This window comes from Wyeomyia smithii, chromosome 1, assembly GCF_029784165.1.
Source record: "Wyeomyia smithii strain HCP4-BCI-WySm-NY-G18 chromosome 1, ASM2978416v1, whole genome shotgun sequence".
In the NCBI taxonomy this organism is placed as follows: domain Eukaryota; kingdom Metazoa; phylum Arthropoda; class Insecta; order Diptera; family Culicidae; genus Wyeomyia; species Wyeomyia smithii.
The window spans coordinates 125,194,034-125,213,003 of NC_073694.1; positions in this window are offsets into that span (position 1 = coordinate 125,194,034).

Sequence of the window (18,970 nt, forward strand, 5' to 3'; positions counted from 1 at the left end):
TTTGATCGCCACTTTCTGTTGAAGCCCTAATCAGTGCGAATGAGAAAGAAGACAAATTAGAGAAAAACAATCTGTTTGTGTACAGAACAATTGCGGGGTTAGCGCTAGGATCCTATTGACTCTAACGGTTGTCTCTCTTAGCCGGGATTCTAACATATGACGACTGGCTTGTTACTCCAGCATTTTTTTCCCTTGTAGGAGCCTATGACCACTGCTACCACTAGTTAGATATGTTGTGGTATACTCCGCGTTACTTTATAGGCACTGTCAGTTCGTTCCATCACTATGGGTATCAGTGATAGCCGCCCCCAGACTGCATTTCACCCCAAGAAGGTATGGCTTCTTTGATGAAGTTCCTTACCTTTGTTAGTTCAGCAGCCCATATCTCGTTAGGCGTAAGGACACCTTTTCCAAGAATACGCAGTCTTCGCTGAATCAATGCGCTGCATACAGAAACGACATATGTCATCTGTCAGTTTACCCATTTTTTTAAGGTGATACCTACTCGGACAGTGTCCAGTCAGTAGGCCAGTTAACGTACTCAGATCAGCTTTGTTCATACTGAGTAGGTTCCGTGTGATTCTATTGCATGGCGTAATGAATAGTTTAGATTGTATTGCTTTGGAGTAAGCCCTCCAGTTGGCATTAATCATCATTGATTCTCAGCCTCTGAGCTCAGATTTCAAACAGGATGAAGACACCCCACAGAATGGCTCCGGCCCGATGAATGCAGTTGAAGAACCAATTCTTGCTAAGAGATCGGCTTTTTCTTTTCCTTCTATACCACAGTGACCAGGCACCCAGTATAGATTAACAACGTTTGTTGCAGTTAGTTGTCGTAGGGATTGAATACAATCCCATACCAACTTCGACTGACATGTGTATGCTTTTAATGCATTGAGGGCTGCTTGACCATCTGAGAAAATACAGATATTGGCATACTTATATTTCCTAGCTAAGCAAATATTTGTGCATGTTAAAATAGCATTTATTTCAGCTTGAAAAACAGTGGGCCACTGTCCCATTGGAATTGCTACATTGATTCCTGGTCCAGTGACCCCAGCGCCTGTAGATTCGCCCATTTTGGAGCCATCTGTATAAAAAATGACTGATCCTGGACGAACTTTAGGATCTCCCTTTTCCCATTCACTGCGATTGGATTCAATCACTTTGAAAGGAACACTGAAGTTAGTCCTAGAGTCCATCCAATCTTCATTAATGGTTACTAAGGTGTTCAGTTGGAAATTCTTGAGGATTTGTAAATGTCCCTTCAAATCCCCTTCCAGAAAAACTTTAACACGTTTGAGCCTAAGAGCACCTTATTCGGCTTCAAGTTGTACATATTGATGCAAGGGTAGAAGATATAAAAGTGCTTCTAAGGCTTTGGATGGTGCACTGGCCATTGCTCCTGTTTTGATAAGCATGCCAGACGTTGTAGTTTATCTAGCTTCTTCTGAGCTGATATTTGTGTAGTACATATGCGAAGCATATGTTACTCTGGGTTTCACGATTGCTGAGTATATCCAGTGGATCATCCTCGGCTTGAGTCCCCACTTTTTGCCAAATGTATTGCTGCAAGCCCAAAGAGCGTTGTTTGCCTTAGAGATTGCATACTCTAAATGGTCGTTCCAGTTGAGCTTATAGTGGAGCATTACACCTAGGTACTTAGTCCGCTTGGATAGCACCAACTGTGTTTCTCCCAACTTAAGAGTTGCAATATTATATTTTCTCTTTCTTGTAAATGGGTTTATGACTGTTTTAGAAGGATTGACGTTTAGTCTTTCCAGCTTGCACCATTTAAGTGTGTAGTTTAGGGCGGATTGCATACTATCAGTAATGGTAGACCCGCATTTACCCCTAACTAAAATAGTAATGTCATCAGCGAACCCGATGACTTCGTATCCTAGGTTTGTTAAGTTGTTAAGAAGATCATCGACTACAAGAGACCACAATAAAGGAGATAAAACCCCTCCTTGCGGGCAACCTCTTGTTGGTTTTGTTGTTAAAGTTGATCTTCCTCAATTGGCTGTGATTAACCGATTATCTAACATAGCAAGTATCCAGTTCGAGATGCACATGTCAAACCCCCGATTTAACATAGCTTTCTTTATAGATTAATGGGAAGCGTTGTCAAATGCTCCCTCAATATCAAGAAAAGCTGCCAGTGAGATTTCCTTAGCGTCAAAAGACTTCTCTAGTTTTGAAACCAACGTGTGAAGTGCTGTTTCAGTTTATTTACCAGCTTGGTAGGCAAACTGGAATTTGCTCAATGGTCTACTGTTCAAATATGATAGTTTGATATGTAGATTGATGATTTTTTCCATCATTTTCAATATGACAGAAGTTAGACTGATTGGTCTGTATGCTTTGGGACTTATCCTGTCACGTTTTCCAGCCTTAGGAATAAATATGACGCGGACTTCTCGCCATTTACTAGGAATGTAGCTTAGTATCATGCTAGCCCTAAACATCTTTACCAGAGAGGGGACTATAATATCCTTGCTTTTTTGTAAAAGCACTGGATATATCCCATCTGGCCCTGGCGATTTAAAGGGCTTCAAGGAATCCACTGCCCATTCAACTCTTGACGTCGTGAATATTACACTGGCTAATTCTTGAGCTTTAACCTCGTCATGAATTGAGCTAGGATGAGTTATATAGAAGTCCTGTGCGTTTTCAGAAGTCAATTGAGTCGAGCCTGGGAAGTGTGTATCCATCATGATACTAAGTGTTTCCTGAGAATCTGTTATGAACTGACCGTTTTCATTCTTTAAGCGGCCAAGTCCATTAGTGTGATCTTTAGAGAGGGGCTTTATGGAGTCTAGTTACAACAGGCAACTCTTGCTCACATGTAAGCTTCCAACCCCTTCTCTTTGATTTACGAGTCTCTCGATTGTATTCTGTTAGACAGCTTTTATACTCTGTCCAGTTACCGGTAGTTTTGGCCTTGTTGAAAAGCCTTCTAGATGATTTTCTAAGCTTTTTAAGTTTATTGTTCCACCAAGATACGTCCTTACTAGAAGTTTTCCGTTTCAACGGGCAACTTTCTTCAAAGGCTTCTATTATATTGGTGAGAAAAGATGAAGAAACAACTTCGAGTTGCTCGGTGGAATATAAGCCGTCCACTGGAACAGAATTCTTGTTCAAGAGTGTGGAATGAAAGCTATCCCAGTTTGTTTTTCTTGGATCCCTGAATCTTTCAGTCACCAGTTCCCCCGAAACGTAGTTAAACAAAATTTGTTTATGATCCGATAATGATTGTTCTTTTGACACATGCCAATTCTCAATCATTCCAGATAATTTCGAGCTACAGAGTGTTAGATCAAGAACTTCTTGTCTAATGCTGGTAACAAATGTTGAATCATTACCTTGATTACAAATGTTTATGTTTTGTGAAATTAAATAGTGCAGTAAACAATTACCTCTATCATTGATGTTACTACTACCCTAAACAGTGTGGTGGGGATTTGCATCACATCCTATGATAAGCTGTTTGTTTTTTAGTTTGCAGTGTTGAACAAGCGCAGCTACTTCTTTGGGAGGAATCTTAACGTTATCTCCGGGGAAATAAGCAGAGGCGATGATGATCTCCGTTGTCTCTCGGGTCGTTGGAACCTCCAGTTGTATTGCTACGACGTCTCTACTGATGAATTTCCGTAAACGTTAGATTTTCCCGTATAAGAATTGCTGCTCTAAGAGCAGTTTGTGTACTATCGTAAAGTAGCTTACAATTGGGCGTAGACATTCCTTGAACTCTATTGCGGTTAAACCAAGGCTCTTGGATTAGAGCTACGTCCAAATTTTCACGGGTGAACCTGCTACATAGGACGCTGCTAGCTCCTTTTGCGTGGTGGAGGTTCACCTGAATAAATTTAATTTTATTCGGCATTATTGTTTTTAATTCCATTTCTCACTGGTATGATCATCCCTCTGGTTGGAATGGTTTCCAAAAATGTGTGTGCTTGTTCGAATCGTATCCCTAGCCGTGGCATTAGGGCTATTGATCGACCAGCAGCATTTGCAGGTTTTCCAGAGTCTGATGAGGGGCGTGAGTTACCTCTTTGGACGGAAATGGGACCAATATTGTTTGACCCTGAGTTCTGTATACCATAGGCACTATTGATGCCCTTTGTATTGCCCTCTGGGATTGTGCAATTGGTGTTACCAAACTGTCCAAAGTGGCCATTCCTCCCTTTTTCGGTGACTTTAGTTCTGGATTTGCCTGATGATGATGTTGTGGATATTTTGAACATTATCTGTCCAAATATAAACTATATATAAATATAATATAACTGAATGTTATTATAGTTGCAATGAAAAATTTATAATTGTTGACCGTATTAAGTAAGATCGTTTTATTTATTTTCATCATGCAATTATTGATTAATTAAAAATGTAATAAAAAATTATATTATGATTTTAATTATGTTCTATATTTATCTAGTAAACAAAATCGCAACACTGCTTGAGTAGCGAGATCGTATGCAAGATGTCTTGTACGTGATTGAGATTACATGCAAGATAACTTGCATGCGACCTTCAACCGTTGTGAAGCGTTTGTTTATTAGACAAATGTCAGTCTTGTGTGTGATCACTACTATTTCCTACACTATTCAAAACTTACGATCACAATTTTTGTGGCAAACTTCACTCAATCCTACCTTCTTCTTTCGTAATATTCACTACGATACGCGAAATACACTTGTGAAAAACACTCGTTTATGAAGCTTGTTTATTTCACTTGGAAATCGAGTAAAATATCGCGAGCTCAAATAACACAACAGAAGGCTATGGGCAGTGGTGCCAGAATCTTTATCAATCCAGCATCTTACCCCGAGGCCAAATAAATGGTTCCTTGAGACTTCTAGTGTTTGTGAGATGACAGAAAAAGTATAGCGCGTTGAACTAATACAACAGATCCCAAGCATGTAGTAAATGAAAAATAATGTTCAAAATAAACATGATAAATTTCCCGGTTTAGAATTGAAATTCCTGGCTTTTTCCCGGCTCATTTTCGAATTCCCGGCTTTTTTCCGGTTTGCTGGCCACCCTGCTAATACGAAAAGTTGACAAATCGCCATGCGTAAAATGCATATGCTTTTCGGACGACAAATCATGCAAAAAATTGTTTAAAATTGGTGAAAATCCTTGTCGGTGAAGTTTAACCGAAAGAATGTCAATTGAAACGGAATCAAAAGCCCCCTTAATGTCCATGAATGCTAACGCCATTTGTTCTTTGCGTCTAAGCGACGGAGTATCATTTTTTCCATCAATTTCCGGATACAGGATAGCATTGCAATCGCCCTATAGGAGTTGTGATCAGAAGCTGGTTTTCCCGGTTTTTGGATGGCGACCTTCACTTGCCTCCAATCCTGCGGTACAATATTTTGCTCCAGGAACTTATTGAACAAGTTCAACAAGCGCCTCTTGGCATTGCTGGATAGATTCTTCAACAAGTTGAATTTGATTCTATCTAACCCAGGCGCGTTATTGTTACCGGGGATGCCACATGTACAGATTTATCTGTATTTTACAGATTTTTGGCCGAAATAACGGTACAGAATCTGTATATACAGATATACAGATTTTCGTCTAAAAGTACAGATTTACAGATTTTTAGAAATTGACATTAATTTTTATAAACACTCCAAATTTTATTTCATTAAATATCAAGCAAATTGAACATGTTTTCAACTCCTCACACGTTTCAAGCTAAAAATTTTGTTTATGTACCATAAAAACTTGAAAAATACAAAGTTCTTTATGTTTAAACAATACAGATTTTTTTTACAGATATTTTTGTTCCAGATACAGATGCTCAGATTTTTTCAAGGGAAAACACAGATTTAAATGTGGCAACCCTGATTGTTACATGACAGGAGGGCAACTGAAAATTCCCGGAAGGTCAGATACGTGTCGGATCTTTGCGTGTAGACATCGGAGCACTTTCCCACCACGGAGTGGGAGGCGGTTCTTTGATCGTTACGCCGGGGTATTTCTTCGTTTGGGATTGCAACGCGGCGTCGAGAATCAAGCCCGCGAGGAGGTTGTATTCTTTAAGTGGTGGATGATGTTGAATCGACTCGACCGCTTTTGAAATCATTTCCTCGTATAACTTCCAATCGACATTCCGTGTGAGGTCATACGGAATGTCAATTGGTCGCATGCGAGTTGACCCGTTAGTAATTGAAATAAGAACAGGCAAATGGTCGCTACCGTGAGGATTGAGGATTACCTTCCATGTGCAATCCAACCATAGCGACGTTGAACATAAGGATAGATCCAAAGCGCTTGGGCGCGCTGGAGGTTTCGGGATACGTGTCATTTCACCGTTGTTTGACATAGTCATGTCGAAGTCATCGCAAAAGTTATAGATTAAAGAGGAGCGGTTATCATTAGAAGGGGAACCTCAAGCCACGCCATGAGAGTTAAAGTCTCCCAAAATCAAACGTGGCGAGGGGAGAAGTTCTATTTAATCAAAAAGCAGCCGCTGCCCAACCTGTGCTCTGGGGGGAATATATATTGAGGCAATACAAAGCTCTTTACCTTGTATTGTCATTTGACATGCGACAACTTCGATGCCTGGAATCGAGAAGAGGTTAATACGTTAGAAAGAATAGCACTTTTTAATCCCTAGAAGTACTCCTCGACGAAGGATACAATCGCTGCAAGGAGGGGCCATTGGGCAGTCAACTGCTTCAAAAATGATCTAACTGTTGGGAGAAGTACTGTGAGGATATTTTTAATTGGATCAGGTATATTGAAGTTTTCAAAAATTCAGTCCACGATGTTAGAAAAATTCACCAATCCAGAGTTTATTTGATCATCTGGATGTGCAAAAGGAACAACTGGGGTCTTAGATGTTCCAGGAAGTGTTGGAAATTCCTTCTGAGACTTTAAATTTGCAAGCCCAGGAGGAGTTTGCTTCGGCTTTTTCGCAGCACTTTTAGATTTGTTCGTATTATTCATTCCATCTTGAGAAACTTTAGGGCCTTTCCTGGGAAGCTTCCCTAGCAGCACGCATTGTTGCAATGAAGCAAATGCAACTCTCAATGCAGCATTTAAAGATTGTAATAAATCGCATCCGTTACTTTTATTCAACTTGTAAATAACCGAAAAAGCGCAGGAGGTGGAGCCTATATGCAACTAACAGTGCTATGTGAACCATCATCTGCATCGATAGCCGCTGCAGTATAGGAAGAAAAGAGCGGAGAAATAAAGTTAAGTTTTTTTACCTTTACTGTCATTACTCTTCGGTGATGGTGTCGCGAAGTTCAATATAACTACATACCTTATAAAAAACCTCAAATATAACGAACTTTTTCTCTACTTACGCTTCTGATAGGTATGTAATTCTACCTGCGATTCAAAATTTACCGTGCAAAAAATGTTTTTATTTCGCAATTATTCACGCGCCTTTCATAAAGTGTTGTAAAAGAAATTTCATGATTCAAACTCGCCAAATTATAAACAATGTTTTGGGAAACGATAGTTCAGCAAACCTTGCTCAGTGGATTTGCAGTGTTAATCATGCGGAATATGGAATAACAAAACCATATTTCCAACAATAATCATTTATCATTCGTTTATATTAGAGATGGGTGGCTGTTTTACCACACAGTAATTTTAGCAAATATATGGTTCAACAAGATGTTGCTATACATTTTCATCACTAGTTTGCATTCCTTAGAAGAAAACGTTTGTGAAACAACAATATGCAACATCATGTGACATTATCGTCATTTAAAAGCATTATGAAATATGCAGTTGGAAATTGATTGCAGAAAACTATTGAGCAATTTCTAGTTTTCATTTACGAGAATGATACACGTAAATAACAAAATGTTGCTCAGTTCTTTTATATTTCTTCAGAGTAACCGAAAAAGTTTTTTGCACCGTTAAAAAAGTTTTAGAACAACAAATATTGAGTAGTCTCATTTGAAAACATGTTGCAAGTGCTGCTTGGGTTAGGGGGGGGGAGATTTTCCCTCTTTCTAGACTCTCCAAGACAGGCAAAAGAAGTTTCCTCTAGTGGTTCGTCTGAGTCGGTTTCATCTGAAGACAACAGATTAAAGGGGTTCAATGTTATGGTAGAAGTGGTCACGGTCTTCTTAAGGATCTCAGCGTAAGAACGCTTTGAGCGCTCCTTAAGAGACCGTTCGATTTTATCACTGCGTTGCATATACACCGGGCATGCGGAAGCTCATGCAGATTTTCCCCGCAGTGAATACACTTTTCAGCATTTACACTGCAAGAATCTTCCGCATGAGTCTCCCCACACTTGCCTCACCGTGCCTTATTGCAGCAGTAGGCAGCTGTATGGCCTAACTGCTTGCAATTGGTGCAATTCTTAACACGGGGCACATACAAACGCACAGGCAGACGAACCTTGTTGATCGAAACGTGTCTAGGGAGTGCAGATCCGGCAAACGTAACACGAAACGAGTCTGATGGAGTGTATACTTTCATACCGCAGACGAGCGACATGGACCGTAATTGCTTAACATCCAATACTTTCGCCTCGGTAGTGGATTTTTTGAAGCAGCCAACGCCGCTTCCCAGAATACACTCAACAGTCAGACTCGAATCGGTTATTACACCGTCGATCTCCACGTCTCGTGCAGGTACATACACGCGATACTCGCGTGTAAAGAGCTCGGAGCGCGCTATATCGTTGGCCCGATCCAGATCATTGACCACGACACGGAGCTTGTTTGGTCTGACTTTCTGACGTCAGATCTTTCGCGATTTGTAATGTGTTCTGCGATTCTCCTCCTGGTTTGGGCCTCATGTAAAGGACCAGTGGACCCGTTGATCCGTCTGGGTAAAGCCTTGGACGAGGATTGACTAAAGCAGAGACAAAGGGGGGCGAACAGGAGGGATAGGGTCGGGTGGGTTTGGAGACGGGGGATCGGGGGCTAAGGGATCCACATCCATTGCGCTCAAACTAGCGCAACAGTACAGTGGCAAAGAGTCACGTACCTCTTCTTTGTTGTCTTCAAAAGCACAATCACCGAGTCTTTCGGTGCTGGAACGGGCAGCTTCGCAGCGACACAGCTATAGCACAATAGCAGGATGACCTTCACTGCGGATTATCAGTTTGTCTTCACACCGCACTTCGCACTCTTTAAACACGACCGAGTAAGCAATGCTTTTTTCGACCTCTTCCACACAGTAGCGATTTTATAGCGAGACAACCACTTAATGCGTCCGTTTTCGTCGAGCGTTCGGGACGCAATGGATGCCAGCGGGTTGGGTTATCTTCAATCCTCTTTGCACACATCTATTTTCCAGGCGACAAAAAATCGATCTTACCATCGACATAATCGATTCAGTAAAAAATTGCGCTCGGAAGATCGATTTAAATCGATTAATTGGCTTGAGAAAATCGATTTTGCAAAATAACGGATCGATCTTGCCCTTTGCTAGCCTATTGAGAGTTCATGGCGATCCTCGCAATTCGCGTTGACGGTGTTGCTGATATTTATTTGGTTTTTGCATGCAAAAAAGAAGGAAGGAAATATTTTTGCTTTTGTCATCACGCACATTTTGACAATTACATATGAGTGTTCACGTAGGTGCGAACAGCCTTCAAAATCTCTTTCAACGCGAATAACCCGAATCCTTGTGCTTGGTAATTTTATTCACTTCCACTGACTTGGACGATGAAACACCCAAATTCGCTACACGCTTCTCCGATATTTCCTCAGCTCGAAACAGATCTACTGCCTTGACGAGCGTGATATCAGCTGTAGATAACATTTTCGTTTACGAATGGGGCCAGCGATTGGTTGTTACAACTTTACAAATAATGAGCTCATCTTCTAAAACTCCAAATGTGGAAATTAGCGAGGATTTTGAGACGGAATACATAATCATCAATTTTCAGAACATGGTACAGAAGTGGACGATTATTATGAATACAATTGGGTTGTTTAGACATATCAGTTTTTTTTATATTATCTGAAAGATCTGCATTTTCTAAGTAAAACGTGATTTAAAAATCACAGGTGGGTTGTGTGCAAAGCCACGACCACGAGGTTGAAGTAGAATACTTTTACACAGCTCTACTTACGGCTGCACATTAACCTACGGCCGGGCGAAACGGTTCACGCCGCTTTTCGAGTTTAGCTTGGCAGAGGCCTAATAAGCACGGCCAACACAATAGAAAGGTGTTTTCACATTGAAAATTAGACACGGCTTTACTGGAGTAAGTGTTGGCAAATGCATCTACTGCTAATACCGCCGCAATCGTACGAAAGCGCTTCGTTTTATGTGGGGAATAATATCAACAACGAAAAATGACGCGCGTCTAAGCACACCCGAACTGTTTCGCCATGCCGCTTCCATTAACTTCCTTATAACATCCGCCTCATGGAAGTACCGGCTGCACCTACCGCTGAGGCTGTTACCATACTGCTACTGGTACCCAAAGCTATTAAATTTTCAAATTAAGTGTTTTATTTGTTCTCAAAAGAACAATTGTTCAATTTCATATTGGATATAATGCAATCGCAGCTCTGTAATATTACCGACAGTAATATTCTTCTGAACAAAATGATCCAACTTTTCCATCAGAGGAAGTGCCGGCTGATGTACGGCAAAAATCTCGCCCGATCGCTCGCGTTGGCGTTCGTTCTCAGGCAGAGGCCTGAGACGTGGTGACCAACCACAGGGCAAGTGATTTGTTTAATTTGAAGGCAGCCACAGGCGCAACCCGCTGATATATTCTGTTACCGCTGAGTGCTGATATCTGCTGCTGCTGCTGCTGTCAACGTTGTGGACGGTCCATTTAGCTCACCTTCCGACTAATGAATGTAGCTAGTTTTCCCAGAAACACTCTTTTATAGCCGAAGGGTGCTACGAAATAGGCCACGCCCTATCAGTTCAGTTGTTCCATTCCCTAATGTTCTTCAGACAAATTATTCCACAATTCGCATTTGATTTTTGTATCCAGCGAATAAACACCGATGGTGCTCTCACACACGCAACGGTTTTAACCCGTATCTTATTGCGGTTTGTAACCCTGTAGTACACTCTTTGTCTAATGGTCAAATATTTGACCTTCTGACATAATGGTCAAATTTATTTGACATCATTGTTGTTGTTTGCCCCATGTTAAAATCGGAGAGTGACAAATAATTATCTTTGACCAAATTTTTATCTGTCAAAAAGAGACAAATATTTGACGCTCGGTCAAAGGGTGTACTACAGGCTTAACATCAAGCGATTTCGTTTGCTCGTTGTTGCGTGTTGCATCATGTTGCAACTTGGCAGCTGGGAGACGACGAAATTCTGTTTATGCTGATTGATTGAATCGACTTCATATTGTTCATATGCTTGTTTTCTGGCGACATACGCTGAGAAAAACCGCGCTGCTTCTGAGACGTGGTGACCAACCACAGGGCTAGTGCTGCTGCTAAGGAGGGACGACTGCTGTTGTCGCTGTCTAGAACTATTATGAGTGGCTCCGGATTTTTTTTTTTTTTGGATTCAATATTCTTTATTTCTCTTACGGTATTTTCACTATACATTTGTTTTTTGAACATTGTGAGAGATTCAATTTTATCAACTTTTCAACTCTGATGTTTTTAATGTACTATAAGTGTTACTACTTTTTCCTTTTCTACGTACATGATTTACATTTTAATGCTCGGCATTAGAGTTTAAATTATTAAATAAATATACCTAGCTACTTATAAATAAAGCTCACGAATGAGCACAGCACTAGAGTTAAGTGCATTGTTTTTAGTGTTTTCAGCGTGTGCAGAGATTATGTTTTCGGTCATATCGATACTAGCTATTCGATGCACTTCTGATGTTCGGGTTCCGAAGGGCACGTTCAAGATCATTTTCAGGAACTTGTTCTGGATCCGTTGAGCGGCTCCGGCTGAAACAGGCTCTTATATAGGCCAAATAGCATGTTTTCAATTGCAAGGTATATGATCCTGTCGACCGTGCTTGGGAAGCAAGCATATAACGACCAATCAGAGGTCGAATTTTTTGTTTTGACAAGGCTTGACTATTTTCAACAGTACAATAGTGTGAATAATAAAATTACAATTATCTTATTTTGGGAAGAATCTTAGAAGATTTTCCAATCTATTGCTGCAAGAACGAAGGAAATCCATCGAATACTAACCGATTTATTAGCATTTGAAATTGGACATATTTTTCACTTTTTTCGGTTTAAGATTTTCATTTCACATCCCTATGTAGCCGAACTTCCTGAGAGAAGTATTCTACTTCAAAAATCACAAGAAGGTTGTATGCAAAGCCACGACCGCAAGATTGAAGTAGAATACTTTTACTAGAAAGATAACCTGGCTGCTTACGTGTCAGTCATTTTTTCTAGTAAATAAACGTTGACCGTTCATTGGCAGTATTGTAATTTCTTTTTGTCTGATATTTTGAATGAAGTTCATTGGATATTTTTAAATTTTGTGCAAATGAGAAGTTGAAGTGCTGCCGAATTGTAATATGCACATTTACGGTTATGCAGAACGCGAATGCCGGCGCGATGCGATTCGCCTTACCGTGGTGAAAATGAGCTCTTTTTAAGGCGAAGTAGAGCTATACATTTCAACAGATTTCGTCTTGCCGAATCGCATCGCGCCGTTATTTGCGTTCTGCATGACCGTAGCCAAACACTAAGCGACGCAAACACGTAATAATAGTCAGAGTATGCATGTAGATGAAGATAATTAACTTTGGATTATAGCGCAAAACGAGAAAATATTAACTCTTCAAATAATCATTTGTCTTCAAATTTCAGTTGTTCAATTTAATATCCGATGAAATGTTTGTTTATTATCTGATGAAGCTCTTATATAGGCCAAATGATGCATTTCCAATTTACTAGGTCCATAACTCTGCCGACCGTGCTTGGGAAAGCGCGGTATAACGACCAATCAGAGGTCGAATTTCGTGTTTTGACAAGGCTTGACTATTTTCAATAGTACAATAGTTCGAATGATAAAATTGCAATTTAATGCATTTGGTAGGAATCTTAGAAGATTTTCTAATCGATTGCTGCAAAAACGAAGGAAATCCATCGAAAACTAACCGATTTTTTAGCATTAGAAATTTTTCTCACTTTTTTCAGTTCAAGATTTTCATTTTACATCCCTATGTAGCCGAACTTCCTGAGAGAAGTATTCTAATTCAAAATTAAATCTTCATTAATTCATTTGTTGTCCTTATAAGGCCAATTGTTCAATTTACCATTGATAGTGAGGACTAAGGCGCACGGTCAACACAATGAGAAAGGTGTTTTTACATTGAAAACTAGACACGGCTTTACTGGAGGAAGTGTTGGCAAATGCATCTACCGCTAATACCACCGCTATCATACGAAAGCGTGTCGTTTCATGTGGGGAATATCAACAACGAAAAATGACGCGCGTCTAAGCATAACCCGAACTGTTTCGCCGTGCTGCTCCCATTTACCTTTACATCGGCCTCAGGGAAGTACCGGCTGCATCTGCATCTACCGCTGAGGCTGTCACTATACTGCTATTGGTACCAAAAGCTATTAACTCTTCAAATAAGTGTTATTTGTTCTCAAAAGAACAATTGTTCAATTCAAAATCGGATTTACGCAATCGCATCTCTGTATTATTACCGACAATAATATTCTTCTGAACAAACTGATACAACTTTCCCATTAGGCCTCTGCCATAATAGACGCGAAAAGCGACGCGAATCGATTCGCTCAGCTGTAGGTTAATGTACAGCCATCAGTAGAGCTGTACATCAACCTACGGCCGAGCGAATCGGTTCGCGCCGCTTTTCGCGTCTACTATGGCAGAGGCCTTAGAGAAAGTTGCTGGCTGATGTATTCACTTCATGCAAGCCTGCTGCTGATGCTTCCCGCTACCACACTGAAACAGCATTTTAGTGAAGGGAGTGTCGTTGCATCAGCTGACCCTGCTACTATCGATGCTGATATACCCGCTGCAACAGCTACGCTATGCATAGCCATGCCACAGTTGTGGCCGCTATACGCTGGCCCAACTGCTGAGCAACTGCAACGCTATCCGTAGCCATGCCACAGTTGTGGCCGCCATTGGTATCCGCTGTACCTGCATCTGCTGGCCCTGCTGCTATCGATGGTGAGATCCGCTGAAACTGCTACGCTTATTCGCAGCCATGCCACAGTTGTGGCCGCTATCCGCTATCGATGGTATCCACTGCACTGCTCCCGTTGCTGCTAAGGGGGGACTGCTGTCGTCGCTGTTCAGAACTACTATGAGCGGCTTCGACTAAAACAGGCTCTTATATAGGGATGAAAATAGGAATGAATTATTTTACGTACGTGGTGGAATGATATAACTTGAAAAATATGTGTGACTTCATTCTGGTTCAGAGCGATCATTTGATAAGCTCCACCTCTTTTTTCAGTTTCTAAAGTTTTTCCTCAGTTTCGTAGCACGGATGCACAAAAATGATTTCTTGTGAACATTCTGTCGAGCCGGACCGATAGCACTCTCATTGAAGCAACAAAATAACATGTTTTGTGTCGTGTTGTGCAGCTTGGTTGAAGAAAATGTTCCCGTCCCCATGTCGCATGTAAGCAGATTATTGCGTTCAGTAGACAGTAGATAGTGTATCCAGCGAATAAACACCGATGGTGCTCTCACACACGCAACGGTTTTAACCCGTATCTTATTGCGGTTTGTAACATTAAGCGATTTCGTTTGCTCGCTGTTGCGTGTTGCATCATGTGACAACTTGGCAGCTGGGAGACGACGAAATTCTGTTTACGCTGATTGATTGAATCGTCTTCATATTAGCTCTGCATAGTCGAACTAACTGCTTTTGTAAATGCGTTCTAACAGGGCAGTTTATTATTCAATGTCGGTTATGCTGATCGCAGCGTTTGCGCTGCCCCTACAGTGGGGAGTTTACTAAATAAAGTAAAAATTAGATAACTACAACAGAATTTGATTGCATCCCGCACAGAAAGTCTGCTTGTGTTGATGCCAGAAAACTATTAACCTTCAATTATTTTTTTATTTGCCTTCAAAAATGCATGTTGCGCTTCAAAATCGGTTGCTAATTACAACCTTTGAGCTGCCCTAACATTGGGGGAATTAAGATACACGGACAACATGCACTGTGGAAGCTATTTCACATTCAGTAAATTAGACGGGTGCGACAAATTTAAATTGCTAGGATGCAACACAGAATACTTGCTTGCGTTGACAAAAATTATTAACTTTCAATGACTTGTTTATTTGCCTTCAAAAAGGCATTTTGATTTCCAAAATTGGATTTCCTGATGGCAATCTTCATGCTGCCCCAACACGGGGGGAATAATGGCTGTCTGGCGACACACGCTGAGAAAAACCGCGCTGCTCCTGAGACGTGGTGACCAACCACAGGGCTAGTGCTGCTGCTAAGGAAGGACGACTGCTGTTGTCGCTGTCTAGAACTATTATGAGCGGCTCCGGCTGAAACAGGCTCTTATATAGGCCAAATAGCATGTTTTCAATTGCAAGGTATATGATCCTGTCGACCGTGCTTGGGAAGCAAGCATATAACGACCAATCAGAGGTCGAATTTTTCGTTTTGACAAGGCTTGTCTATTTTCAATAGTACAATAGTCAATAGTGTGAATAATAAAATTACAATTATCTTATTTTGGGAAGAATCTTAGAAGATTTTCCAATCTATTGCTGCAAGAACGAAGGAAATCCATCGAATACTAACCGATTTATTAGCATTTAAATTTGGACATATTTTTCACTTTTTTCGGTTTTAGATTTTCATTTCACATCCCTATGTAGCCGAACTTCCTAAGAGAAGTATTCTACTTCAAAAAATTCTATCGTTGTCCTTCGCTTTTTAAATCGCGATTTAAAACTGCTCGAAATCGCTACAATGACAGTTCGCCCATATATCAACTGTCATTGTAGCGATTTAAAGCGAATTTTTATTCTTCATTCAAAAATCGAAGGATAATGATATAAAAATTCAGTGATTCTGAAAACAAGGGGTGGCCTTCACTGAGCCAGCAATCTGTTGAGCCGCGTAAGCAAGGTCTGAAACGTCGTCGTGTCGAACCTAATTCAGTTGCTCGACCTGAATACAGCACAGCCAAGGGGCAGCTGAAATCAACATCGATGGATTATCTGCGCCGCTTCTGCAAACTGATGCTGCACCACCACTATTTTGGCTCTATTTGTCTGGTCTGCATCCGCAAGCTAGCAGTGAAGACATTCAAAAAGTTATTAACAGTTGTTTCAAATTAGATGAGCCAGTATCAATTGTTAAGCTGGGCCATCGGCCCCTAGTCCAGTTAAGTAAATGTCTTCTACTGATTATCAAAAAACTCATGGAATGTTGTTTCAGCATAGTATCCAGCATGTTTCCGGTGTTTCGATCCACTACCAGAATGCCCGCGGACTGAGGAAAAAGATTGAAACTCTGCACGCATCCGTTACTGCTTCATTCTACGACGTGATTGTATTAATTGGGTTGTTTAGCTATATCAGTTTTTTATATCATCTGAAAGATCTGCATTTTTTAAGTAAAACGTGATTTAAAAAAATTTTCTTTCGTTGTCCTTCGCTTTAAACGATTAATAACTGCTCGAAATCGCTACAATGACAGTTCGCCTATATACCAACTGTCATTGTAGCGATTTAGAGCGAATTTTTATTCTTCATTTAAAAATCGAAGGATAATGATATAATGATAATGATAAGTTTTAAAAAATCACGTTTTGCTCAGAAAATTACACTCTTTCAGATGAAATATGAAAATCGGAAATCCGTGAATAGTTAAACAACCCAACTGAAACCTGGCTCGATGATGTAATACCTTTAAGCATGCTGTGTGGTCATAATTACACCGTTTATCGGGGCGATCGCAAGACTCTGACGAGTACTGAATAATTTTGCTTCTACCTTAATTCCGACTGACGACGCTATCATTGAACACATGTGGGTTTCATTGAGTATGGCTAAAAGCAAGCTTATTATAGGTGCAGTATACAGTGCGTCTTGAACTGTCCTACAGATCAGACGTTTTTTCGGTCGCTTGTGGACTGGTCTTTGACTGCCTATAGCTTCAAAGTTTCTGTTTTGTCAGTGTGTCTTTTAAAGACTACCTGAAAGTTATTTCCCATCAGTCTTTCTCAAGACTACCTACTTTTGAATTTAACATTTGTTTTAACTTTTTTCGTATCACCTGAAATGGCTGGACGGAAAAAGAAACCTCGCATCGCTGCGGGGAGGAAAAGAGAGGCATCTCTTTCTGACACTTCGAGTGTCTGTAGTGACAATCCTTTTGATATTTTGCCTGAGCAAGAAGCTGGTGAAATGGAAGTTACCAATAATGAAACTATACAAAATATAAAATCTTTAAAAAAGGAGAAAGTTCCACCTATTGTGGTAACTATTTCTTCTGAATTTAATATATTCAAAAAGGAACTTTCAACGTTTGTTTCTGACGTTAAAGTTACCTATCAAATTGGCCGTAGAGGTGAATGCCGCTCAGTAAAGGGTCGTGATCGTCTTGTTCAGTATTTAACGGACAAGATGTACAAATTTTTTACATATGACACCAAGAATGCCAAGCCGTTCAAGGTTGTCTTGAAAGGTCTCACCAACGATCAAACCGTTGATGAGATCAAACTTACTTTAACAGAATTACTTGGCATAGCCCCTACCCAAGTAATTCTAATGAAACAAAAATCACGAGGCGAAAACAGTCAGAGAACTGGAATTTCCCTTGTTAATTATTTAATTCATTTTAACCGCAATGAGGTTACCAACTAAAAATTTTTTGAAAAAGCACATGCTTTGTATATTGTGCGTGTAAAGTGGGAAATTTATAGGAAGTATGGCGGAGGTGAAAAGCATATCACCCAATGCCGTACTTGCCAACGTTATGGCCATGGTTCCAAATTCTGTAACATGGACCAAAAATGTCTTAATTGTGGAGACTCTTCTCACAAAAAGGACACATGTCCTGTGAAAGAGAGTAAAAATTTTCGCTGTGCGAATTGTAACGGCAACCATATGTCTAATTTTTATCAATGCCCAGTCCGTTTAGCAATTGTTAAGGCAAGGCAAGGTAAACAAAATTCAATTTCTCAATTAAAACCAACTTCAAAACAAAATTCTCCAAGCGTACCAGTGACGCATAGTTTACCTACTCCTTTGCATACCCGTTTAACTTATGCACAGGTTACAGGTAGTTCGAACATTATACCGCCTAGTGTTGGTAGTTCGAAAATGACCGTTAATATGGGTAAGCAAAACACGCTAGAAAATAATTGTACACCTATTACTCCAGCTAGTATTGCTACCGAAAATATTTTTTCTAATGTCAACTGCCTGTGGCCTATTACGGCAGGTAAACTTTCTTTTTTGCAACAGGCAATGTTCGATCTTATGAACGCCATGTTGCAGGCAAAATCAATGTTTGAAGCCATTCAAATAGGCACAAATTTCACTATTAAAATTGTTTCTAATTTAAAATTTAGCAATGATTTTAAATAAAACAATTAAAATATTAAATTGGAATGCTCGCTCATTGAAGGCCAATGAGAATGAGCTTTTTAATTTTTTAACAGTAAATAATGTGCATATTGCAATTATTACTGAAACATTTTTGGAACCTAACATAAAATTAAAATATGATCCCAATAACGTGGTTCATAGATATGATAGGATTCAGGGTTCCGGCGGTGGAGTTGCAATTGTTTTCATCGCCGAACGTCGGGCTCTTCCTCATCTTGAGACGAAAGTTATTGAAACTTTGGGAATTGAAGTTCAAACTGAACTTGGGATTTTATTTATTGCCGCAGCATATTTACCATTTCAATGCACACGCGAGCTCAAAAATTATTTTAAAGGTGATTTACAAAAACTCACCAGAAATCGTTCGAAATTTTTCATAATCGGCGATTTTAACGCTAAACATCGTTCATGGAATAATTCTCAAAGTAATTCCAATG